Source organism: Rousettus aegyptiacus, unplaced genomic scaffold, assembly GCF_014176215.1.
Source record: "Rousettus aegyptiacus isolate mRouAeg1 unplaced genomic scaffold, mRouAeg1.p scaffold_m13_p_8, whole genome shotgun sequence".
NCBI classification, from domain to species: Eukaryota; Metazoa; Chordata; class Mammalia; order Chiroptera; family Pteropodidae; genus Rousettus; species Rousettus aegyptiacus.
Window position 1 is genome coordinate 64,955,631 of NW_023416311.1, and position 26,630 is coordinate 64,982,260.

The following is a 26,630-nucleotide window of genomic DNA, read 5'->3' on the forward strand; positions in this document are numbered from 1 at the left end:
GTTGATTCCATTAGATGCCACACCTACCAATTTGCAAATTGGCTTGGCCATTTGTAACTGTTAGTTCATGTTTTGGTACATTAATATTTCAGTATTATTTGGACATCAGTCAAGGAAACAATTTATTACAAAAGCAATAAAAAATGTAGTTTCTAGTTTATAACCTAGTTGGTGATTACCCTCTCCCTTGAACATTATCATTTTTGATCTACACTACTATTGTGTGTCGTAAGCATGTCAGGTATCATCTCCACTTTAATAAAACCGAGGTTGCAGCTGAAGACATTGAATGACTCGCACAAGGTCACTGTGCTGTGAGGTCAGAGTCAGGACTAGGACTGGAAACTGCTGATTCCTAGGCCAGAGTTCTTAATTCTGTATCCATGCTTTCAAACTTTTTTTCTAGAGAGAACAGAAAGAGGTGATAGTTTGATTTAAGGACCATATCGTAGTATGAAATGAGACCATCTTAGATTAGCTCCATTATTAATATTTTTATATAATAAGGTACAAGAGATGTTACTCTTTTTTTTTTTTTAAAGTACTGCTCCTTTTTTAAAAACCAAAAATCTGTATCGTTGTTGCTGCTTTTGTTCTGGGATAGATGCTCTAAGTCAAATTAGCCAATATTAACTCCGTAAAAAAATGAGGAAGTCTACACAGTTCATGAAACACTTGGTGCATTTATGTTACCCATCCTGCCATGTCACCCCCATTATAATTAGAATAAAACGCAAACTCCCTACTGTGGCCTGCAGAACCCTGAATGATCTGGTCCTTGCCTACTTCTCTATTCTGTAACACAAAGGGAAATTACTTAATGACTAGCAGATTCTAAACTCCATGAATGCAAAGACCATGTTTGTTTCATTCACTATTGAATCCTTTGTTCCTTTGCATAGTTGGCTCTTGATAAATATTTATTTATTTGTTTTTACATGTATTGTATTCCCAGTATTAGTAATGTAATTCCCTCCTCTCCCCCTTTGCCTCTGGTAACCACCAGTCTGTTTTCTGTATCTATGAGATTTTTTTTTTTCAATTTTTAGATCCACATATGACATCATACAGTCTTTGTCTTTGCCTGTCCCTGTCTGACTTATTTAGCATAATGCCCTCAAGATCAGTCCATGTCGTCGCAAACTGCAGAATGACCTTTCTCGTGGCTGAATAATATTCCATTATGTTGATATCATATCTTCTTTATCCTTTCATTCATTGCTGGACACTTAGGTTGTTTTTATATCTTGACTATTGTAAATAACACCAGTGAATTTGGGAGTGCATATATCTTTTTGAGATCTTGTTTTCATTTCCTTTCGATATATACAGTACTTAGAAGTGGGATTTCTGGATTATAGTTCTAGTTTTAATTTTTTTTTTTACAATTACATATGTCTTAAAAAAATTCAAAATTTAATCTATTTTTAATTTTTTGAGGAACTTCTATACTGTTTTTCATAGTGGTTGCACCAGTTTACGTTTTCACCGACAATATACAAGTGTTCCCTTTTCTGTACATCCTCACCAACATTTTTTATCTCTTGTCTTTTTGATGCTAGCCATTGTAACATGTGTGTGGTGATATTTCATTGTGGTTTTGATTTGCATTTTTCTGAGTTTTGGTGATGTTGAGCATCTTTTCATATACCCCTTAACCATTTGTATGCCTTCTTTGGAGAAATCTCTATTCAAGTCCTTTGCCCATTAAAAAAAATCTGTTTATTTTCTCCTTTTGCTATTAAATTATATATGTTTCTTATATATTTTGGAAGTTAACCCCTAATAAATATGGCTTGCAAATATTTTCTCCCATTCTGCAGGTTGCATTTTTACTGTTTCCTTTGCTGTGCAGAAGCTTTTTTAATTTGATGTCCTACTTGTTTATTTTTGCCTTTGTTGCCATTGCTTTTGTTGCTGAATTCAAATAAACATATATTGCTAAACTGATGTCAAGGGGCTTTTCATCTGTGTTTATTTCTAGGAGTGTCATGATTTCAGGTTTTACATTCAGGTCTTTCATCCATTTTGAGTTAATTTTTGTATATGGTGTAAAATAGGAGCCCAGTTTCATTCGTTTGCATGTGGGCATCTAGTTTTCCCAACACTGTTTGTTGAAGAGACTATCCTTTCCCCATTGTATATTCTTGTTTCTTTTGTTATAAATTAATTGACAATATGTAAATGGGTTTATTTCTGGGTTCTTTATTCTCTTGCATTGATTTATATGTCTGTTTTTATGCCAATACCATATTGTTCTGACTACTATAGCTTTGTAATATAGTTTGAAATTAGGAAATGAGATGCCTCCAGCTTTGTTATTTCTTAAGATCGCTTTAGCTCTTTGGAGTCTTTTGTGGTTCTGTACAAATTTTAGGATTTTTTTTTTCTATTTCTGTGAAAAATACCATTGGAATTTTGGTAGGAATTGCATAGAATCTGTAGATCACTTTGAGTTAAATGGACATTTTAACAATATTAATTCATCCAATCCATGAGCATGGAATATCTTTCCATTTATTTGTGTTATTTTTTTTCATCAGTGTCTGATAGTTTTTAGCAAACAGATCTTTCACTTCCTTGGTTAAATTTATTCCTAAGTATTTTATTCTTTTTATTGCTATTATAAATGAGGTTGTTTTTTAAATTTCTCTTTATAATAGTTCATTTTTAGTGTATAGAAATGAATTTTTATATTGATTTTGTGTCCTGCAGCTTTACTGAATTGATGAATATTTACTGAATGTGTGAATGTTGAATGAATTATCAAGAGATGATTAATTTACATTCACTGTCCTCTGAGAAAAATCTCAAAATATATAGTACATTTGATGAATATTTCCATAAACAATGATTTTGTTTTAGTGCATGATAGTAGTTGGAGTACCATTGTATCCATGATTTAAAGGTGTTATGTCACATTCTTTGCATGTGATTTCTTTAATATGCACAGCAACTTCGTGAAGTTAATAATATAGCTTCACTTTAGATAATGAAACAGTTAATAATTTGCTTAAATCCTCCTAGCTAGTAAGTGGCAGAACTGAGATTTGAGCCTAAGTCTATAACTAAAGTAAAAGTCAGCACTAGTGTACTTAGCTGCTTCCTAAATTAATTTCACTCCACTTTATTGCTTCCTAAATTAATGCTTAAGTTGTCTGGAAAATTTGTTCTGATGAACACTTTCCTTTCCCAATGATGCTGGATAAATGAGGTGTTACTGTAATAGGTGCTAATTGAATGGCACAGAGAGTAAGTGCAAAAGAAATTAAAGAAGGAAAGGTGTGTGCTGAAGTCATTAGGGAAGCTTCTTGGAGTAGCTGTGGGACTTTAGTTCATTCAGTTAATGATGTGAAAGTGTGGAATACTGGACCTTGTAGGATATATGGGATACAAATAAGCATAGAGGAGAGTAGAGGTATTTCAGTTTGGAGAAAGTGTTTAGAGGCTTGGAGGTGTTATGCGTATCCTGAAAGCAGGACCAGAGTGGCTTGAAGAGAGGGTTTATATTGGAGAAGAGTAGAATATTTCTCGAAAAAGTGGATGAGGATGATTGGATGTGGTATATAATCTATACAAAACATAATTTTTTTTCTGTAGTTGCCAAGAACAGTGGCACTGTGGGATAAAGTAATATTTTAGGAAGTTCAATATGGGAGTAGCATGCCGATTTTAAATTAGAATGATGTTGCAGTGGTAGCACAGTGAATGGGTGGCACTTCTGGCCCTGGGCTTGAATCCCACCTCCTCTACCTGCTGACTTATGAGCTTGGGATGTTATTTCACTTACTGTCCTTTAGTTTCCCCTCTGTAAAGTGGAACTGAACAGTAGTACCTTTTCCCCAACCCCAGAGATTCTGATTTAGTGGGTCTAAGGTATGGGGCAGCAATACCCACTCCTCCCAAGTCAGATTTACTTACCCCTCCTCTGTAATCCTATAGTGTTTTGTATTTGCTTAGTGTTTTCTTTCTTGACCTAAGGTGAAAAAAATGGAATTAACCAGACTTCTCAGGTAATGGCACATTGTCAGCTTTGGCAAGTATAAGGCTCCTCTCTTGTTTTAGTTTATTTAAAATGGTTCTCATTTATGAACCATTTCCATTTTTATTCTCTTCCTCCATAGACATCCATTCTAATGTTTTTGGATGTGTCTGTATCCTTAAAAAACATAGTGGTGTTTTATGCACATATGTGTTTTTAATTTATATAAGTGGTATTCTGCTATAGATTTTTTTTTTTTTTTTTTCACTCAGCACTCTAAAAAAGTACCTTTGATGGTGGAAAACTTCGACCATATAAATGTGGAGAGAATAGTACAACAAAACCCCATGTTTTCATTATCCTGCATCAACAGTTATTAACTCATAGGTAATCTTGCTTAGTAAATATTTCTAAGTGCTCTTGGGGTCCCCTCCGCACAACTTCACCTCTACAAACTATATTTTTCCAAAGCAAGTCTGAGGTTTTTTTTTTTCTGCATTTCAGTGCTCAATACTTAAAAAAAAAAATCTGTCCATTTGAATCTCTGTGTGTATATGTCATAACTTGTAATTGCTGAAGGCATTTCAGAGTATGTATCTACCACATCTTACTTACCTGGTCCTCTGGCGATGGTGACCTATATACAGAGCCTGTAGCTTCCTATTGCCACAGACAACTCTGTGCTTTCCATTTTTGTACATGCCCTCTTAAGGACTTTTGGGAGCATTCTGATTTTTCAGAGTAGGATCTCTGCATTGCAAGATATACACGTACTTCGTTTCACCAAGTGCTGCCAGCTCGCTTTCCAGAATGGCTGTACTAGTTTACACTCTCACTGGCAGTACGTGGAAGTTCCCTTTCCCTCCATTTCCACTAATACTTGGTATTATCTCACATTATATTTTTGCTGATCTGACATATGCAAAGTGGTATATTATTACTTAAATTTTTATTTCTATGATTATTAGTGAGGTCGGTTATCCATTCATGTATGATTTTTTATTATCCCGACAGTCTCCTATTCTTGCTGTTCCTTCTGCCTAAAAATCTCTTTCCCCTTAGTCCTTTGGCTCACTCACTTCATTCACATCTTATCTAAAAGAGTTCTTTTTAAAAGAGTTCTTTTCATCACCTCTATCTTTGTTTTGCTTTATCTTTCTTTATAGTATTTATTATAATAGAACATAGTACATTAATTTTATTCTGTATGTTTGTTGCCCCTGCTCAATTTTCTTGAAGTCAGGGTCTTATCTGTGTTGTAATTACCTGTAAACCTAGTACTTAGAAAAGTAAGCACTCAATAAATAGTTGCTCAGTCAAAAAATGAAAATTTGCTCTTCATATTTTTGCTCATTTTTTCTGCTCAGCAGCCATTTCTTGAATATTCTAGACATTTATCCTTCTTGATTTTAGACGCTATAATATAATCTTTTTATTTTGTCTATGGTATCTTCATTTGATAAGGAATCTTTAATTTTCAAGTGGTTAAATCATCACATCATAACACATAAATCAATACATTGCATTTGGTGGTGTTGTGGTCCGAAGAAATCTTTTTCTACCCCGATATCACAATCCTCCTACATTTTCTTTTATCTGCGTTACAGTTTTGTATTTTACATTTTGATCTCCAGGTTTACCTTTGTATAGGATGTGAAATGAAGTGTTTGGTTTTATTTTCCTTCTTGTAGAGTACAAGCACTTTGACTTGTCCTACTGATTTATAGTACACCCTTACCACATATGAGTTCTTTCTTATATTTTTCATTGATTAGTCGTCTGTTTCTGTCTAGTATCATGAAGTTTTTATGACAGCGGCTCTTTGCACTATGCCCTAAAGTCTGATCGGGCAAGGCCTCCCTCTTCTTAAAAATTGACTTAGCAGCATACACAGTAGCAACAAATACAATCATAATAACTAACCCCCAAAATAATGCATGTGACTATTACAGAGGAATTTTAAAACTTGATTAAAAGATGTAAAAGAAGACATAACTAGTAAGAGAGAAATACCCTGGGATGACTTAATGTTATAAAGATATCAGTTCTCTCCGAGTTAATCTACAAATTCAAAACAACTGCAAATCAAAATTTCAGTAAGATTTTTGCAGACCTCAACACATTTATTCTAAAATTTATGTGGATTTTTTTGCAAACATATGTCAATTTTTAAAATAAATGTATACTTTCATATTATTATGTGTACTGTGTTTTTTAGTGACTAGTTTCTGTATTCTCATGGATGGGAAGTTGATTAGAGACAGCAGAGAAGAGGGAAGACAGCAGAAGAGATAAGAGTTTTGATTCGCAGTGATAGAAATTGTGGTGGAGGCAGCAATTAGCACTCTCAGCAGAGAAACATAGAAAAGATAGAAGACAAAAAAGTGAGAGATTGTCAGGTACATACATACTTCTTCCTCAACTCTGGGAAAATGGTAAGAACAGAGGACAAACAGCCACCAATAATGTTTCTTAATATAATGCCTTTTCTATGCTATGCTAATGACATATACCATGTCTGGTCCAACAGTCTAAACAGAATACTTAACCTCTCTAGAGTATAGCATCTATAGCAGGTATCTCTGAGATGTAACTCAATAATTGATGCTTATACGTCATGGTGATCCTGAGTAATCAGGAAGCTTTAAATATATTCTTCATGTCATGTTTAAAGTGGCAGGGAAATGAGTCTGGAAGCATTTCAGTAGCAACTAGTTAAAGTAAAAATGATACCAGCACTTGGGTTAACGCTCTTCCATTTGGAAAACAAGGGCATCCAGAGCTATACATTCTCTCAGTTTTTATGCAGTGAGACTTTTACTTTGTATCTTGTGCACATGCAATTGAATATACTCACAATCTGAACATAGAATGAAACCACTTCATGTGTTTATGGGAACTGCAGGTTGAAGAAGAATGGCATTGAGGGAAATGAGCTTCCATTCTCTCCTACCAATAGTAATCAACCACTCTGACATTATATTAACTGGTTACTATGAATCTTGCCTTTTCCAGAAAACCAAGAACCCTCTCAAAGGACAAATTTATTTTCCTTCCTCTGTGTGTGTGTATGTATATGTGTGTGTGTGTGTGTGTGTGTGTGTGTGTGTGTGTAAAACAATGTATAACGACTTGGGAAGGAGTTAGATAATCTCAAACAAAATACTAACTACTCATTTGTAACTAGTATAGAAGCTTCTTTCTATTATCCAGGGTAGTCCCTTTTTTCTTAAATGGGTAAGCATTAAAACAGATTAATTTTAATTTATTTTGAAAAACTTTAATTAGCAAACATAAAGAAAAACAGTTTTTGGCTTTAAAGTTCATTTTTCACATAGAAGAGATACAATACGTATACAACTAATTACAATGTTATCAGAGATACTAGCAAAGTGTTATGAGGTTTCAAAGGCAGAAGAAAGCACTTTTGCTACAGACATCAGGGAATGATTCATCTGTGCTGAACATTTAAAAGAATATAGAATATTGTGATTATGGAAACACATGAGAAGATAGGATAGTCACAGTGTTTGTCCATTCTATGATGTAGGACTTTTATGCAAACTTAAAAGGAAGAGACCTACTATGTGCTTCTACTATGTAGCACACATTGTGCCAGGTCCTTTGTTTACATTTGTATACTTTACACTTATACAACCATATGAGGTATATCTCGTTAACTTTATATGAAGAAACAGAAGTTTATAGAAATAAAATACCAGCTCAAGGTCATGTAGCTAGTGCCTAGAGTCGGTTTTTTATTAAAATAATCTGAGGCTATCCTTTTTCTAGCTGTTATCTGAATGTTTCCAGAATAGTTATGATGATTACTACTTCAAGAATATACACAGACTGCCTGAATACAACTATTGTTAAGCCTCTTCTCACGTTGAATGTTTAAAAGGGTTTGCCAATGACTGATGGAAGCCCATTGTCTCTGCCCTCTGCCCCGCCCTGCCCCTGCTCATTTCTCCACTGCCTCTCTTCAGCAGGGTGTGCCATTCTCGTGAAAGAGCATTATAGTTGTTAAATAGGAGAAAGGTAGGTCTTCTAGTTCAGAAATGAGAATTAAGTGGCAGAACTAGAATTATTCTCTTGGCTTTGATGTGGAGAGAGTGAAATCATGCCAAGGAGAGTAAGAAGACTGACTTTCAGCTGGAGAGTGAGGAACCCTCACAATGTGTCTGTATAGTTCTGTTCCAGCTTTAGAGGGCTGTAGTGTAGTTATCTGAGCCACGTTTCTGACAAGGTGCCATGGATACCTACTAACTCTAGTAAGATCCCAGTGCTTAGTTGGAATGTAAGCTGGAATATTTAATATCCTTTTTTAATCTCTCTTTTATTTTCTATTAATATTTGGTAAAATATTTTTTTAAAAATCCAAGTAGTAATATACTACTACACTATTTGTGTAGTACATGTTTGTTGAATGAATTCTGGAATGTGTGAGCAATACTGAAAACTGAGGGAAGGAAAGTTATTTTCTGTGTTCAGACCATAACTTTATATGAGGATCAGGGTGTCCCAATGGACCAGTATATTGGGTGGAGCTGCAGCCGCAAGGACTACATGAAAACCCTTAAAAGAAAGTGATATCCACGGGCATGGAGTCAGATTGTGTTGGACCAACTGTCCATGTTTTCATCAGTGAACCTTAGCAATTTCTCGTTTCATTTTTACTGAGGTATTTGTTACAATGACATTGATGAAATGATTCAGGAAACCAACATGTCATATCTGTGATCTCACAGTCTATTAGAGAGTTCCATTGTTTGCTTATTGTCTGAGTTGGAAGAGTTCTTCAGAAGTTAAGGAAGACATTTGGGAATATTTTTAGATCCTATGATTCTCACGCCTGATCTAGGATTAAATTGCTGACTTATTTGAAGCATAGGGATTGGATCACCAAGTTTTGTTGCTGTGCCTATCCATTCCATCAAGTAGTAGTTTAAATATTTTTGTGGTATTCATCCAAACTTGATTTAGTCACTGGCAGATTTTAGGTCTCCTGCTATTGTGACAATTTTGTAAAATCTGTGAAAATGTTATTAAGATAGGTGTTTGATGTACTAGAAAATGTGGAACCAAGTCTGTGTATCTTGTTGCCTTTTTTTCCCTGCTTAGTTTTGTTTTTAAACCAGTATTCTACCTAATATTTTACCTAGCAAGCATGCTCGTGATTATCAAAACAATATAGAAAAAGAAAACCCCAGGTTATTAATGTTATTCGTGTGTGTGTGTTAAACAGAACTAGTTTTACTTTTATGTGGAATAATCAGGCAGCATATATAACGGTTCAACAGTGAAATGCATTTTACCAGTTAAAAAAAAAATCGATACAGAGATTTAAGTTATTCCTGTGGCTAAACATCTACTGTACTGAACAATGGTTAAAGCCAAGTGGTGAATTTTAAGAGTGAATGACTGATGGCATTTTAAAGTAGAACAAAAATTTTGTTCAGAGGCTTCGCAGAAGATAGGGTTAGATGCCTTAATGTTTATCTAGTCAGCTTTCTTGCCTTTCTTCCAGAAGATAAACACTAGTGAAGTCTTTGAAATCTTGAGGCATTATTTTGCATTTTTTTTGTTGAAATTTTATGCCAGCATCTAACCGGTAGTTAACAGTCTCATTTAAAAAGCTTATTAGCACATATGTCTTTTTAGCACCTGAAGATTTAGTGTTCTGAATGATTTCTGACAGTGGTAGTAGTGTGACTTCTTCCTTAGTTGTGGCAAAGGCCATGCTGTTATCTTGATGGGTTGTGATATAGATTTCAACTTGTGTATAAACAGTCGGTATGAAACCAGGGGAAGACTGTGAAGTGACTACTCTGATGCATTTTCTGGCAGTGCACATGCAGAGATGGGGTGGTAGTGCTTCAAGGGGAGCTTTTAGTTTAGGGAAATGCTGGATCTCAGAACAGCAATTTTTGAAAAAGTTGCCATCTAGATGAGTTCTGAGCCCAGAACTACAATCTGGGCTGTATTAATCATAATTTTTATTGTCTGTATTTTACGACGCTTGGACATCTTGGGGCCTTGCTGGCTGGGAACAGGTTGCAGTTCCCAGTGCTAGCTATTTCCTTCAGATAGATAGGATTCCTAGAGATGTAGTAACACTCCCCCTATGAGTGTTATATCCCCTATGCCTTTCATATGTAAACCAACCAATCCAGAGCTCTTAATACCTATTTTGAGCTCTCAGGGGTTGAATTATCCTCCTCCTGCCCTAATGGCACACCTGGAGTGGGTAGCAGAAGTCCCTATACCCCAGCAGAGCCTGCTGAAATTTTTCCAACTAGCCAGTCCTGAAGTACTTACCCTGCCCTGCCTTGCCTTTCCTGAGAAAAACCACAGTAAAGGCTCGTGCCCACGTTTCCCCTTTCTCCTTCTGCCTCCTGAACAACCCAGTGCTTTCCCATGTGGCTCTGAATGGTGTGGCATGCCCCCTCCTCTCGGAAACTGTAAGTAATAAACTCTTCTTTCAAAGACAGTTGTCTCCGTGCCTGTCATCTTATGATAGATACCTGATGAAAACAAATTCTGAGAACATTTTAAAGCACGGGCTCAGCTCTCTGGAGCTCCTTTAGCTACCTCTGGCCAAGTCGCAATTCAAGTTCCTAATTAAAGTGGGTAGAAAGATCTCGGGTACCTAATGGTGTTTCCACTGTTATTGTGAGGAGCCAAGTTGTACGTGTTTTCCCTCTGCTCCACCCCTTGTTGTGGATATTGAGAAGTCCGTGGAGGACATCTCTTTTGAAAAGTAAGAGGCTAGGCTGGGTGAGGATTCTGATCTGTCCCCTCCTCCTTTGCGATTGGCTTTAGCTCTTCTGGGAGGATGGGAAGATGTGGGGAAGAGGAGGAGCAGTGGTGGCTATAAGTCCGGAAGGAGAGGAGCTGGGTAACCTCAGATGTCCACCAGCAGTACTGACTGCTGCAGAATGCACAGAGCCAGATCCCCATACTACTGTTGTTTGTGACCCAAAATAACCTGGGAATTTCTGTAGCAGGAGGTTTTATCATATTTTGTTTTGAAACCTGTGGTGACTTCATCTGGATCCTAATGTATAAACAAGGATGCTTTAATAGAAACACTGTAGGAATAAACATGATAATGTTTACTGAAGAAAAGATGATATATTATTTGGGAAAACTATACTCAAGTCTTATAAAAAATGGAAATGGAGGGAAAATGAAGAAAATCACAAATTTCATGTTTATTAAATATTAATTATATTTTAAGTAAGAGATCTGTTTATAGCAATGTCTGGATTTGAAATGGCTTTGAAGTTTACATTACAGTCGCTGTGGCCCAAAGTGCTTTTTTTGTGTTCAGGAAGCTACAGATTTTTTTGCTATGGTATTACTTGTAGCTACATATTAGGGAAGACCCTAGTCAGTGCATTTCTTACATAGATTCCCCTGTGGATTTAGTCTCATTGAATATTGACAAGTTGACACAATTCTCTTTTCGTGTGTGGCACTCCTGGGACAATCTGAAATGCAAAATTTATATTCTTATCATCATTATGTTAATACATTTAACTAATGTAGAACATCAGCTCAGAGCTTGCTCAGTGAAGCTGGTGAAACCCATGGCCTTTACTACCTTCCTGATCTCTTAAGTCTCGGTTGCTTTCCATTCATTGTGAGGAATTTTTTTACTTAGGTTTCCCTCCAGAGCCTGAGCTCTTCTTCCGGTAGGAGGCTGATGTGTGGTCTCTGGACACCTCTGGTATGAGCTAGCCTACTTTCAAACCTCATCGATTTCTCTGTTTTCTTTTTCTTATCACTGTTGTCTTTTATTTTTCTCAGTGTGTGTGTCGATTTTTCTTTGCCAGTCAGCCACTGTGGATCTACTCATTTCAGTTAGCTCTCTGAACCTATCTATAGGTTGCATAGTATTTATATTTTAGCCACATTGAAAAACCCTGAGAGTTTCTTCCTCCATCCACCCCTTCTTATTCCTAAAAAAAAAAAAAAAAAAAAAAATTTCCTGTTGATAATATGTCACTGTGTGTTTACCTTGTCTCCTTTACCTGCCTTTTTCAGAAATATAATTTCATAGTTATTTGCTTAATATCTGGGAGGGTATGAAGGTCTGTTATCTGAAAGAGTGGTACAAGAGTCCTTAGGGGCTTATGAGATGAGAGCTCACATCGGAAGAAGTACCAATATGCTTCAGCTGTTTGTTGACAGCCTTTTTGATGTGGAGAGACCATAACTCATGTGCTCCATCGATTGGTTCTGGTACCTTTTAGGTAGTAGGCTTTCTGAACTGTTTGGGTGCGGGTTTTATATCTATGGTTAAAAAGACAATACACTGAAAAACTCTTCCATTTTATGGAATATATAGAATAAAAGAGCAAAATTAAAATATAAATAGAATTATGAAGTTTATTTGGTTGGGGACAAACAAATTGAAGAAGTAAAAATGCTTAAAAAAAAAAAAACAGATAGAAAAACTTAAAATGAAAACAGCCAAACTAGGAAGGGGAAGCATAAGAATGTGAATCTGGGCAGTCTGGCTCCAGAACCCACACTCCCTCCATATGCTGTTGGGATTATCTCTTTAGCTGAGATTAAGATTTTAATTTTTTCTTGTCAGGCAGAATGAACCATTTTATTTGTCTCCCACAATTTATATATCTCTTTAGGTATTATTTATCACAAATAGTCTACAGATGTAAAAATATAATTTTCCTTTTGGTGATTTATCTGGAGATATTTGTTACGTTAGATTTTTTGGCATGTCCTTCGACTTTTCCCATCCTGTATAATGGATATAGTTCTGATTACCCTTTTTTTTATTGAACTTTCATCTACAATAACTTTTCAAAGACTACCTCTTGCTTCATTATACTGTTGTTCAAGCATATGGTAAATTTCTGGCAAAAAAAGTGAGCAAAAAGGAAAATGTTTCCTTTTCAGATTTCAAATATTAATTATCTTGAAGAGGAATTATCCATATTTTAATATATTTAGAACAGATAGTTCATTGAGAACTTATTGAGTAGAATCGATTAATTGGCTGAATTTAGTCCTTTAAAAACACAAATAGGCTTTTTGTTTCCTTTATTTTAGTGAGAGGAGAATTTTCACTTAAAGACAAGCATCTCATTATTTAATTCTCTTCCTACATCAAGACGTGAATGAATGAATTTATAGAATTAAACTCGCTGTGCTTTAGGTTTTTGCACCCTCTTAACTATTTCAGTTTATGCCTAAAAGAAAGAAGACTCAATTTCTTTACTTTTATTGTTATTAAATGAATTTTAAGAGCATTAGATGTAGTCATATTCAAATATACCTACAAAAACATGTATCTTTGCCTGGTTCTTTAGGATTTATTTATTGTGACATGTTAAAGATATTAAAAATAATTACTTATGTAAACAAATCATAGAATCAGATTTATTTTTTTACTGGATTTATAGATTTTTATCCTTGTTCCCATGACTGTAATGTTCTTTCTTCCTTGCCAATTTTTGCCTGCTCTCTATATTAAAAGATTGTGCTCTCATTTTTTTTTTTTTTTCCGAATTTGTCTATCACTTATTCCAACTCACTCTTGAAAGAGTGATGCTTGGGATCCCCTCAGAGCTTATGTATTCAACCTGTATTTGAGGCGATGTTTTCTCTGGAAATGTACTTTTTAGTTTCCTGGTGTTAGGTTTACATTCTTCAAATCTAAGAATGAGGGGTTGTTTTCTAATTCAGGTCCTCTAGTTCTTTTTCCATACATCAGCCCCTCATATTATATACTTTGGCTTCTAGAAGATGATCAGTAATTGTTGATATAGCAATTCCATAGAAAAATTTGACTAAATCTCATAATTATATAGGTCTTTATCGTATCATTTAAAAACTCATCATCATCTGTCCCTTTCTGATTAAGAGTAACACTAGACAATGCTAGCCTTGATCACACAGTTCCTTGTTTGAGATTCATTTAGAAGGCAAAACTGTTGTAAGCTGCAAAGTCATATTCAAAGGAGAGTAGAATGTCAGAAAGCATTGCTTTTGTGATGAAGCCACATTTTTCTCCCAAGGTGTCTACTTGACAATCCTCGTTCACCCACTTCCATTACTTAATTTACTTTTTATATCTCATTATAGTTGGGCCATAGTTACCATCGTATCACAATCTTATAAATTCATGGCAGTTGAGATCAAGGAGATATTTGTTTGTTTTTAATCAACAGAGTGTTCTCAGCCTCAATTCTTTTAATAGGGTTCATCCTCCTGATTTTTTCTCTTCTAATTTAATAAAAAAATAAGTTCGCTGAGTTTGAACACAGTGTGTAAGAACCATCTATTTAGTTGAATATTTGAATTGATAGTGTAAAATTAAAAGCTCAAACAAAAAGTATTGGTAAGAATTTATGTCTGCTTAGTTTCTTCTGATAGATTTAAATTTTCTAAATTAAAATACTGAATTGAGGGCAAACTCTGCATTCCAAACAGACTCCAAGTGCATTCAAAAGAATAACTCTGTCAGTGTTACACATCTGGCTATGACGGCTTGTATATATTTCTTTTTATTTGATGACTTTTTATAACTTTTTTACTTTCAAAAAAAGATTTATAAAGAAACTAATAGCAAAAATGGATATATTTTAAGTGTTCAGAAGGGGAAGAAAATCTATGTTAAATTCTTGGAAATCACAAGTCATTTAAAAGTCTCTGTTTTTGCCTCTCTACATTCATGATTGAATTCCTTAAATTTTTAGACATCAAATTAGACATAAATATATAGAGTTTCTAGGGTGTCTCTTATTCCTTCTTTTTCACACTTCAATATGTCTATTTTCTATGAGACATGAGCTAATTAAGCTTTTTGATATGAGTTGCGATTAAGATATTAAGGAATTAGTAAGAATTGTGCATGTAGTGGTGGAGAAAATGAAAGGTATTTGAAAGATGTTTGCTTAACTACCTTATAAAAAAGAAAGCAGGAAAGGGGAAGGAAGTAAAATATGAAAAGAAAGGTGAAGGAGATCAGGAGGAAAAAATGGGAAGAGAATGACCTGTATAGCTATAGACAATTATGTATTTGCCTCTGTTTCAATTTATTTATTTTACTTGTCCTTTTCTCATTTAATTTTAAACTTCCAGAAAATGTGGGCAATTACTTCTGCTGCTTTGCAACTCCTGGATCCTAATAGTGTTATAACTCAGTCATCCATGGAGAGATACCCTAACCCTAACTCTAACCCTAACCCTACCCCTGCTGTGTGTTTTACTTTGCAAATATAGCTTTCAAGTTCTTACTGACATAAGTAAACAATGAGGTTGATAAAGATTTTTTGTCATTTCACTATTTCATGCTTATTTTTATACTCCTGTGTAGCTTGGCTTTTAGATCAAACTATTCCTCATCAGCTTTTAACTTAGATTTGAAATGGATGTTATCTCACATACTTTTTTAAAAAAATAAAAGCAATTTACAAAAAATGTGTTTTTCTAGTGTATTTAATTGTCTTATTAGTTGACTTTTGTATTTAAAGTTACAGGACCATGCCTGGATCCCTGGTCTTCAGCTGACTCCTAAGGATTTGGAAAATCTTTAGCCGTCAAAAACAGTTTTAATTGGGATTCACTGTCCATGCATACAAACTAGAGAAGAAAGGATACATTTTAGAAGGATTTTCAATAAGAGTTGAAATACTAATTTTCTTATGAAAATAAATGTCCTATTACCTAGTGTTAACTATAATTCTCTTCCTGAGCACAAAAAGATGATAATACAAATGCAGTAGATTTAAAGAAAAGCAGTTTTTGTGTAAGCCTGCTTTAAAAAAAAAATCTGAGAGATGAAATTTTCTCTAACATGAAGCAATGATCAGAAAAGAGGTAGGAAGGACAATTGAACAACTTTATAATTAATTCATTAAAATGTTGCTATATAAAGTACTGTCAATTCTAGAAAGTTAAAATATTATTCTATTAAAATGTTGGTATGAGTATATGTATCTGCTCTATTGTACTTTGTACATACTCTGTTATAGTTTATATTGATCTTTATTTAATTATTTCTTGTTTCCTTTCCTGTAGAGGGAGCTCATTGAAGTCAGGGCCCATGTCTTGAACTCTGTATCTTGAAGATCTGACCCAGTTTCTAGAATATATTAGATACTAAACAAGTGTTAGATGAATGTTTCTGGGTGTTTTCGTTTCTTTGTTTTTTTAGGAGGGATTGCAGTTTTAAAAATTAACATGTATGTTTATAAAATTTACAATAAAAATTAACAATAAGTTTAATTTTGGATGATGGAACACAATGCAGTATACATATGATATATTATTAAATTGTATACTTGAAACTGATTTGATTTATTCGCCAATATCACCTCAATAATTTTCATTTTTTAGGTGAGGCAACCTTTAGTTCACCTCACAGATTGCAAGGACGTTGTCAGCTTACAATCTCTTATTTTTTAATTTTTTTACACTACAGCACCTGGTCTTCCTAGGTAGTCTCCCATCCAGTACTAAGCAGGCCCGACCCTGCTTAGCTTCTGAGATCAGACGGGATCGGGCTTGTTCAGGGTAGCATGGCTGTAGACCACCCCAATAATTTTAATTTAACAATTTACAGATAAGGAAATGTTGACCATGATGTGCTTTAACTTGTGCTATATATTTGATTTATTTTTTGGTTAAACACCTGAAGTCATTAGTCTCTCATTTATGAGTAAAGAAATTTAGTGTCATTTACAACTTTGCTGTTTTTCTTACCTACAAGCCAAATGTGTCAAGTAAATTTTAAATGTTGGATGATGACATCTTTTATTGATTTACTACTTTGTACTTTTCCAGGAACTTTCACACACACAATATTAAGTCCTGTCTTCATAACAACCTGAAAAGGTGTAGGTAAGGAAACTGCGGCAGAGATTTATGTCAAAGGTTTCAAATTTAAAACCTAGGTTCTAGGACTCGTGAATTTCTGTTTCAACAAATACTTTAAAAATTATTTCTCATGGTATAATGTATTAGTCTACTAGGACTGCTGTAACAAAGCATCACAAATTGGGTGGCTTAAACAGCAGACATATATCGACTCATCATTCTGGAGGCTAGGAGTTCAAGATCATAGTGTTGGCGGCATTGGTTCCTTCTGAGGGCTGCGAGGGAAGGATCTCTCCAGGTCTCTCTTTGTCTTCTCCCTCATCACATCATCTTTCCTCTGCATGTGTCTTTTATCCAAATTTCTTCTCATAGGGATACCCAGTTCTATTGGATTAGAGAGAGGCCCACCTTACTTTATTGTGACCTCATCTTAATGAATTACATCTGCAAACACTGTTTCCAAATAAGGTTCCATTCTAAAGTATTAAGGACTGGGGTTCCAACATGCCTTTTTAGGGGGAATATTTAACCCATAACATTTACTTTTTAGTGAAAGAAGTTTCACGGGAGATGTGGAAAAGGTAGCTTTTCTTTCCAGTCTCTTAATGGAAACGCCTCGTTTGATTCTCACTGCTCTATTATCTCTCAGATGAGATTAATAACAATGGAGGGCATTTTTGACAGAACCATCCTTGTTCTATTTTTAGAGCCATAAAGTTGTCTAATGATTAGTTTGTGGAAATACCCATATTTATAATTTTATTTCCCTGGAGTTTTTTTTAAAAGTTAGAATATACAACGTTAATTGAGAACTTAGCACTTCTCTTGGGACTAATCTCCTGTAGTAAATCTATCTGTCACCTCATGCTCCAGCTGTTCTCTGGTGCATCTAAAGGGTCCCACTTCCCTCGAGGACTTAGTCAGATGATGGAAGAGTCTCTGAAGGAAAGTCTAGGTTAATCACACTATCAAGTAGCTTTTTAAAAAAATATTTCATAAACAGATGGTGAGAAGACTTCTTGAACAGTAAGATTCAGAGGGAGACAAGGAACTCTTTACTGTTATTTAGATAAAATCCTGCTTAACTAGAACTTGTATCACTGGCCTATTTACTTTAATTGAACTCCTCCTCCTTCCACCAAACCCCATATCATGGTTTAAAAGGAAGAAGTTACACAAAATAAATGCTGTTCTGGGTCAATAGACATTTGACCAGATCACCTACATATTATATGTATTATGATATGTATAATAATAATCATCATTCTCAGGTTGGGCCAATGATTAATGTTGAAGAAAATGGTAATTTTGAGGCAATGCAAAATTCTTAGTTGTGTACACAGCATAGCTTTTTGTATTTATTAAAACCAGAAAGTGAGCTGGTATATTTTAGCATAATATTTTTCTTTTAACATAGGCTAAAACAAACAACACTAGATTAGATTTACACCCTTGGGTTCTTTCCTTGATTCAGTTTCCAGCTAATTGAATAACCTTGGGTAAGTTATTTCACTTTTTTAGGCTTTCTTTTTATCTGCAAAATGACAGATGTGCAGATTCAGCAGTGAAACTATTATTCTTTGAAATAATTTGTGTGGTTACTCTATTGAAAGTATAGTGCAGGAGTCAAATAAAATGTTTCTTGCCTTCAGAAAGCTTACAGTGTAGATGGAAAGCTGTAATATGTGAAAAGTTAAGCAGTGATATAATTACGTAATAATAATATATGATGAACATAATACATGCTATAAGTGATATGGACTGTAAGTACTCTGCATTCTGAGGTTGGTGACGTAGGTATCTATAAGGTAGAATCATCTGAAAATAACTGCACAGAATTTGGCATTGAACTAATTCCAGGAAGCTGTGTTGACCAGGTGTGGATAAAGGGAAGAGGATAGGAGCATCTCCAGCAAAGGTATAGAGGCTGAGGCTATAATATTTGTTTAAAACAAGAAAGTTTGTTTCTAAATTACAGCCAAGACTCATCATAGGTATAGTTGGTTCCCAATACATCTAATTTAGAATGTTTTACGAGTTTTCCAGTAGTTTTACTGCAGAAAAGTCATGAATAAAATGAGAGAGCCGAAAGAAGGACTTGACTTACAGAAATTCTGAAGTAAAAGGCAAAAGTTTTAAATAATTGATTTTGTGTGATTCCTGATTAGTTGACTCTAATTATTAAGATGACTTTAATCATCTTAATATATTTATGGTTTTTAAAGCCTAAAGTATATATTTATTTTAATTACATTAAAATTTTTGGACTTAAAAGGATCAGTTGATCATTTTTCATTTCAGTAGCTTCTGGAAAAATGTGTAGAATAATTGTAGCATTTAGTATTAAAGTACTTTTGTGAAGTAAAGTTTTCTTGGTTTGCTACTTATAATTTCTTAAGGAGGATCAATCATATTATGTTTTCTGTTAATAGAGTCTTTAAGAATTCTAACATATCAAGTGGCTTTCAAAAACTCCAATATTTTATATAGAGATTAATAAGAAAATGATAGAAAGTATGTTAAACATATTTCCAGATTTCTTTATCTTATAGCACCAGGCATAAGACCATTCTCATATATAGGCATTATATATGTGTATATACTATTTACTGGATAGCTGGTGGGATTGGTGTGTAAATGGATGAGTGAACAAATTAACATAATCAATTTTTTTCTATACATATTGTGTACATATTTATACAAATATACATATTTCATAAAATAAAATTATAAGATAAAATACTCTGTTTTGAATAGTTTTGATAGTTTAGAGTTTTCCAGGGAGTAAGCTGTGGAAATATTTCATTAAAAAGGCTTTTGTAGACTAATAGATTTGGAAATGTGGCATGTTATGTTTATGTCAAGAAATTCTTAATGTAGATTACCACATTAAAGGTTTTGAGTGGTCCAGCAGTAAAAAAAAAAAAAAAACTTGTTCAAATATGACCTAGCGTTTCCAAAATGAAGCTGGAAAGCTTTTTAAATCCTAAATTTTGTGTGTGTGTAGGGAGACGTTTGTGCGTGCATATGTGTATGTGTATATATGTGCAAAATTTGGATAACAGTGGGCTTTTAACATAAGTGGTAGAACTGACCAGATGGTGATATGGCAGGGAAATGGGAGCTGGTGATGGTATTTCGTAACACTTGTAGGTAACCGGGAAGGCATACGCGAGATTACAGTTTCCGTAAAAGTTAGTGAACTAAAGGTAGTGAAAACCTACCATACCCTTCACAAATTGTAATCGTACTGTCATTAATTCTATGCTATCGTGTAAGGATTAAGAAAGGAGAAGAGAAGAGCAGCAGATGATTAAGGAGAATCCCTAGTCCTCCACTTTATGCTTATGTAGCACAAATACCAGAGCCACTCTGACAGCAGTGATTCTGGGACATTCCACATGGTTCAGATTGCCTGGCTTTTTGCCTGGTGTAGGTATTTAGCTCAATTTTCTGTTCACATGCTGTGGGAACTGAAGTATCAGGAAAGCACCATAGCCAGGTACTCTTGGCATTTACTTATTTTAGGTAGCAAATATTTTTAACTCTACCTCAGTAGAGTTATATAGGAAAACATAATAAATAAGGAAACAAAATGTAGAATTTGTCAGTGGGTACAAGGAAAACCTTGGTACCAAATTTTTGATCTGTAAATTAAAAAAAAAAACTTATTTAAAATAAACTAAAAGCTACTACAAAATGAACTGACTTTATTAAGCTCCTTTTGGTTTTTCTCTTTTAAGTGAAAACATTAATAAACATTAATAAATCTAGTGTTTTCTATTACTAGGAAAATAAAGACAAAGACTTAGACTCAATATTAAACAGTTACGTGAAAGAGGAATTAAATTTGAACAATCGAATTTAATGATACTTATTTTGACTTATTTTCCAGGAAATATGTATTGTATTTCCTTCTGGGACTGCTTGGATAACCCGATATACTTCTGTGCCAGAGAACCACTATATCAATGCTAAATTTTGTGTGTTCATCTGATGGACACTGCAGATGATGGTTCGAGGATGCCTGAGCCTTGGGACTCCTCGTAGGTTGCTGGCATTGCGTGTGTGTTCTGTCATTACTGCTGCACATGTTTTGTCACGGTTTAAGATCTTCAAAATAGCTTACGTGTTTTCAAAGCTCACTTTGAAATCTAATTTTTAAATTTCTATTAAATTGTTTAATTAATTTAAAAAAGCTCTGTAAACAATGAAGGTTTTTTATAATTTAATGGGCAAACTTGTTTTACCATTTAATCCTTAATTAAATATTGAACCGCTTTAATAAAGTAGCTACCATACAAAGAATACCAAATAAGATATTTGGGGAAAAGGGGGTGGGGCAGAGACAAAACTCCCTCATTAAAATGACCAGCTTGTCTGTTGTAGTAAATAGTGGGGCCTGTGTAAATATCTGCAATTATTCCCAGTTACTGAAGCTTGGGTACGTTAAGGTTTAGCCATACATGAGAAATCAGAGGTCTTTTACTGTCTGGTAGTTTAATATGGGACTTCAATGGCAGCTTGGAGTAGCTCACAGATCTCTTAGCTGGCTAAAGACTATGAAGATATTATGTACCTGTTTAAGGGAGCGTAGTGGAAAGAGGCAAACAATAAATGGAGCTATCCTTCTATAATAAAACAACAAAAATGTCGTGACCCAGTTTGAATTGTCATTTGGGTCATGTGACATAGGGATTCTCTCTACTGGGATTAAGCACTGGGAGGGAACTTATGCTCCAAATGTCTGGATGAAAATGTAAAATGATGACTTTACCTAAAAAAATAGAATTCTGGCATTTGTTTCATATACTTTGTATTTTCAGATACCTATTTTGGAACTTCCATTGCTTTGCTTCAGCTGCTTTGCCTGAAAGTCCTGTAAATAACTGGGATAATCTCATAAGAAGACTCTATATAGGTTTTACCCTCCTCTAAATACTATAAAAATTTTTTTGCTATTAAAAATAAATGATATTTATTTCAATGTGTGCCTTATTAATCTTGTATAGCTTTGTTGCTAATCATCTCTATTAATGATACAGTTAAATTTTAATCTTTTGTGAAAACATTAATTACTCTGTAAATTGGCATTCTAGGATAAAAGGGCTCAGAGGTCAGATAGGTTTATGGAACAGTGCATACTATATCTTTTTTTAGAGATTCAGATTGTACATTAGAATGCTATAGACTGAGAGATGCTAAAGTAAATAATTAAGTTTAATCCAGAGTTTCTTTGGAGGCCAATGGTAGAATGAAGTGACCAGGATGTCTGTTGCTTTGATGCTTTTATATTTTGGTAGGCTTGTGTTGATATGACTAAAGTTAAAGTCCTCATGAGATTAGCTTAGTCAAAAATTCTTTTTTATTTGAGACATCTTCAGTGGAATCATTAAGCACAGTGATTGGCACAAAGCAGATACTTAATAAAGAAAAGAATTTTTGTTCAGGTTGATTAAGGATAGGCAGTGAAATACAAAGACTTTAGAATTTGATTGTCCTCTTGTAGTGTTTAGCACTGCAGTAGAATTTTTCTTCCTCAGTTGCTCCAAGAAATATGTTCTCTACATTATTTCTATGGCTTTGTCTGGCTTCACGTTTGGGGTTAAGAGGTGGAGGGGTGGGTAAATGTAAGAGCCAGGAGACCCAGGATCCCAGGAACCCCAGAATTCTGAGCCCAGCTACCCCAGGGAATGGAATAAAACTTTGTGTGTAGGGCTGAGTTATCCTTATGCATGGGGTATGTTGTCTGTGTCCTTACATAGGGTTACAGCTGAAGGTGTTTCTGGATTGGAAATAATAAGACCATTGTATTTACTTACCACCATACTATTCTATTTTACTTTAGAAATCTTGATCATTTACCACTTAGAGGGTTATATTTCTGGCTCCTTAAGTTCTACTTTAAAAGAGAATGAACTATGCTTTCATAATGTGGTCAGGTTTATCTCTTTATTAACATATCCAAAGTATTTACCACAATAGTAACAGTTACTATTTTAACCACAGTGTGCCTGGCATTGTGCTGGACACTTTATATAGATGATTTGTAATGGTCATAACAACCCCAAGAAGTAGTTACCAGATAGTTGAATTTTTCAGACAAGATACTGTGTCTGTAGGGGATTTATATTGTTTTGTTGCAGTTCTTCCCATATTATTGTCTGTAATTTATTTTTCTAAGCTTGTTTTTAAAGCCTTTAGTAAGAATCGAATAGATTAATCTATTTTTATGGAACAGTGCATACTATATCTTTTTTTAGAGAGTGGGGGAAAACCACTTATTTCTCTTCTTTTTAAACTTATCCTTCCTTTTACATATTTATATATTCTTGTTTTTTACTGACCCATTGGATTAATCGTTTTTGGCTTCCTGTTTTATGTGTATCCTGCTTAGAAGTAACCCAATGGAACAGAAGAATGCTTGCTGAGACCAAGGAATTAGTCTGCTTTACTTCCACTTTCCCCCACTTTTCATTCCCATGAGTGAGTTAGGCATAGACGGGGCCATGGCACTTGTTGCAGAGACTGGGATTAAAGAGGGCATGTAAGACTGTGATGGAGGGATAATCATTTTAACTCCCTGTTCTCCTGCTATCATGAGCAAAACTAGTGGCACCAGAGAGCTGTCTGGAGTTCCTATTTATTTATTTTTCATGATGTGGGAATTGAAGACTGGCTATCTAAAATATTGCATTGGGCATTCAGTAGCAAAGACTGACACTCCATTTTAAGTTACACTTGGCCATTATTTGTTTGGATTCTTGTAATATATTTTTTCTGTTTTGACCTTGAACATTTCTCAGTCTAATATTTTACAGTGTGTCATGAATAAGGACATTGTAACTAACAAAATATTAATGGTGGTTCAGTTAGTTAAACCAATGGATGCCCTAAACCTATTAAAGCAGAATTCTTTTGCCAAATTCTAGAAGCTTAAATTATGTGCCAGTGCTCCTTTTGCTTTATTATTCCTTAAACTTACTGCCGGCAGATTAAAGGTGTAAAAGTTTGTTAGACTGTACTCTCAACCACTGAACTATGGAATTTTGCATTTATTATTTTATTAGGACTTGGAAAAATGCACACAGTTTAACTACGCACAGTTTAAGCATGCACAGTTTAAGCATGCACAGTTTAAATGCCGTTTCTCTTCCCACTTCCTTTGCTACCCATCAGCCCTTCCTTATTGCTGAAAGTAAGTTATTTATTAAAAATAGGATAACTTTTGGTGTTTACTGTCTTAACTTGTTTGTTTTGAGCTAGATCGTGCCATTTAAAGAAACTGATATATAAGAAATACAGAAATACGTGAACATCCAGACAAAAAGTATTTATTAAACACCTACAGTGTACATAGCATTACATGCTGTATTAGGCCACCTGTTTTATTACTTGCATATAATGTGGAAGAATTAAGCTTAATATGCTAAAAAGTTTTAAAATCGATTTTTTATGGTTGGTATTTTATATTAATTTTTTTTTTTACTTTATGTGTATCTTCTTTGCAGTTTACTCATATTCCATGTTAGTCATAGTCTGATTATTTTAAATGGTCAAATAAATTTCCTAATATCTTCTTTAAAATTTTGAGGAGACATAATACCTTGAAAAAGAAATTGAATTTAAAAAGTAGTTGGGATGTAAAACACGGTCTGAAGAACTTAGTTTTCAGGAGAATAGATTTAGATAAATAATTTTACCTGAAGGACAAATAATTATGGTTACATTTTTAAATGTCAGTATTTGTTTATTCAGTACATTTTTTCCATGATTGAGTATCATTTGGATATTTGAGTATTTATTACTAGCTTAAAGGATATATACACAGGACTTGGTTCCATAATGTAGCGGTGAGCGTGTCTGTTTCATACACAGAAGGTCCTGGGTTCACACCCCAGTGGAGCCATGGTCCATGGTTTACAGCCATGCCACCCTGAACAAACCCGATGTCTAATCTTGGATAATCTTGGAAGCTAAGCAGCATCGGGCCTGGTTTGTATTTGGATGGGAGACCACCTAAGAAGACCAGGTGTTGTAGGCATTAAAAAAAAAAAAAGATATATATTTATAACAATATATATAACTGAATGTTTTAACTTGCCTATTTTGAGAACTTTATTCCTTCTGCAAGCATTTTTAGTGGTCTAAAACCCTCAGGTGCTGCTTTACTTTATTTTTCAAAATCTTCTGAGTAGTTCAAAAAACAAAATGAAAAATATTTGAGCCAGTCATTATAGTAGTTAACTATTATTTTTAGCTTTCTGTGATTTATTTCTTTGGTTTTATTTTGAATGATGTTAATCTAGTTGAAATAGATGATCAGGCAAGTGATATTAATGACACATTCTAAGTAAAAACACTAGGTTGTAAATTCTAGTAGAAGCTGTCATAGGTTGTTGTAATAAAAACATACCTATGAGCACAACCGTTTGAGTGAATGAAATCGGTGGAACTAAAAACGAATCTGGATAATTTAGTTTGAAAGAGTTTTCTACTGTAGCTAGCCTTTCCCGTGCTCCTCAGTTTTACACAGAAAAATGTTTTCTTCTCTCCATTTTATTTTTCTGGCTGGTTAAAATCGAAAGCCCTCATCATATTATCTTGTAGCATTACCAGTGAAAAATGACTTAATCTTCAAGTTTCAACTGGACAGACCTAATTTTTGATGGCCTGTCCTGGTTAGATATGATTTTGGCCATGGATATGTTAAGATAATTTAAAAAGGAATCCTTACTTATCTCATGTGACCTGAAGGTACGAAGAATCTTTTCTTCTAGATCTCTGAAATTCCCTGTATTCTTCCTTAGCCATTCATCAGCATAAGTTCATAATGGATGGGGGACTATTGGGGATGTTGGGCCACCCGAACCTTTAACCATCTTCTTTTCTCATATTTTTGTGTGTTTAAAGTGTATCAAATGCTGTGTGCAGAATAAAATGCTGAACAAGACATGCAAGGCTCCTGCTCTTCAGCAGCTTAATTTTATTTTTCCATAATTTCGATTTCTTAGAATAGGAAAATATGAATGAAACTCTATAAAATGCTCCCAGTATTTAAGTAGGTTGTCTTTCAAAAGGTGGTTTGTAAATTGGCTTGTTTGGTGTAAAGAACATATCCTTAAATAGAAAATATTATACATGTAATTTCATTCCCAGATGGTACTATAATAATGCCAGAACTAATAATATTATGGTTTCTCATTGTTTTTGGGAATACGAGTTATAACTGTAAGTCTAAAATTTTAAAGAACCTGTTTGGCTTTACAAGCAGTTAAAAACCAAAAGAATGTTCCTTTTCTTTCTTCCTGACTTCCATACCTCCTAATTAACAGGGGGTATTGTCACGTCTTCTCCCAGACCATTGGCAGTGAGAGGAGGTTACTTCACCTACTGTGGTTAGTGGCAGTGGCACAACGAGAATGAGTATCTTCAGCTGCGACAGGAAGGAGATATGGACTTCTGGGAGTTAGAGAAATGGGTGAAATATTACCTGGAGACAGATATATGAAAGATCATTCTGGAGATGGAGAATCTTTGGCATCTAGAAAAGGAGGAATTGGGAGTTCAGGAGAGAGGGAATAATATTGGGACGGGGTCATGCTGGCATTGAAGGAGTGGGGTACAGTTAGTTGAATTTGGTGCAACAAGGAATTGGAAGGGAATGTTTAACAGTAGCTGCATGAAAGGAAACAGGGATCTTGGTGGTCAGCCTCGACAGGGGCTTGAATTCCTTAGATGCAGCAGATTTGTAGGATCGACATTTGCAAGTCAGGTTCTGCCTGCACACTAT

At 34.5% G+C, this 26,630-nt stretch overlaps 1 protein-coding gene, 1 non-coding gene and 1 pseudogene across 5 annotated transcripts in view; 2 read left to right on the plus strand and 1 right to left on the minus strand.

The window, feature by feature from the left end:
- The window catches only part of SSBP2 (single stranded DNA binding protein 2), a 244,599-nt gene that overhangs the window by 21,665 nt on the left and 196,304 nt on the right, over positions 1–26,630 (plus strand). The window lies entirely within an intron of this gene.
- Positions 16,434–16,551, minus strand: LOC118607415 (annotated as a pseudogene).
- TRNAM-CAU lies at positions 24,674–24,746 on the plus strand. The gene has a single exon. It is a non-coding gene; the product is annotated as a tRNA-Met (tRNA).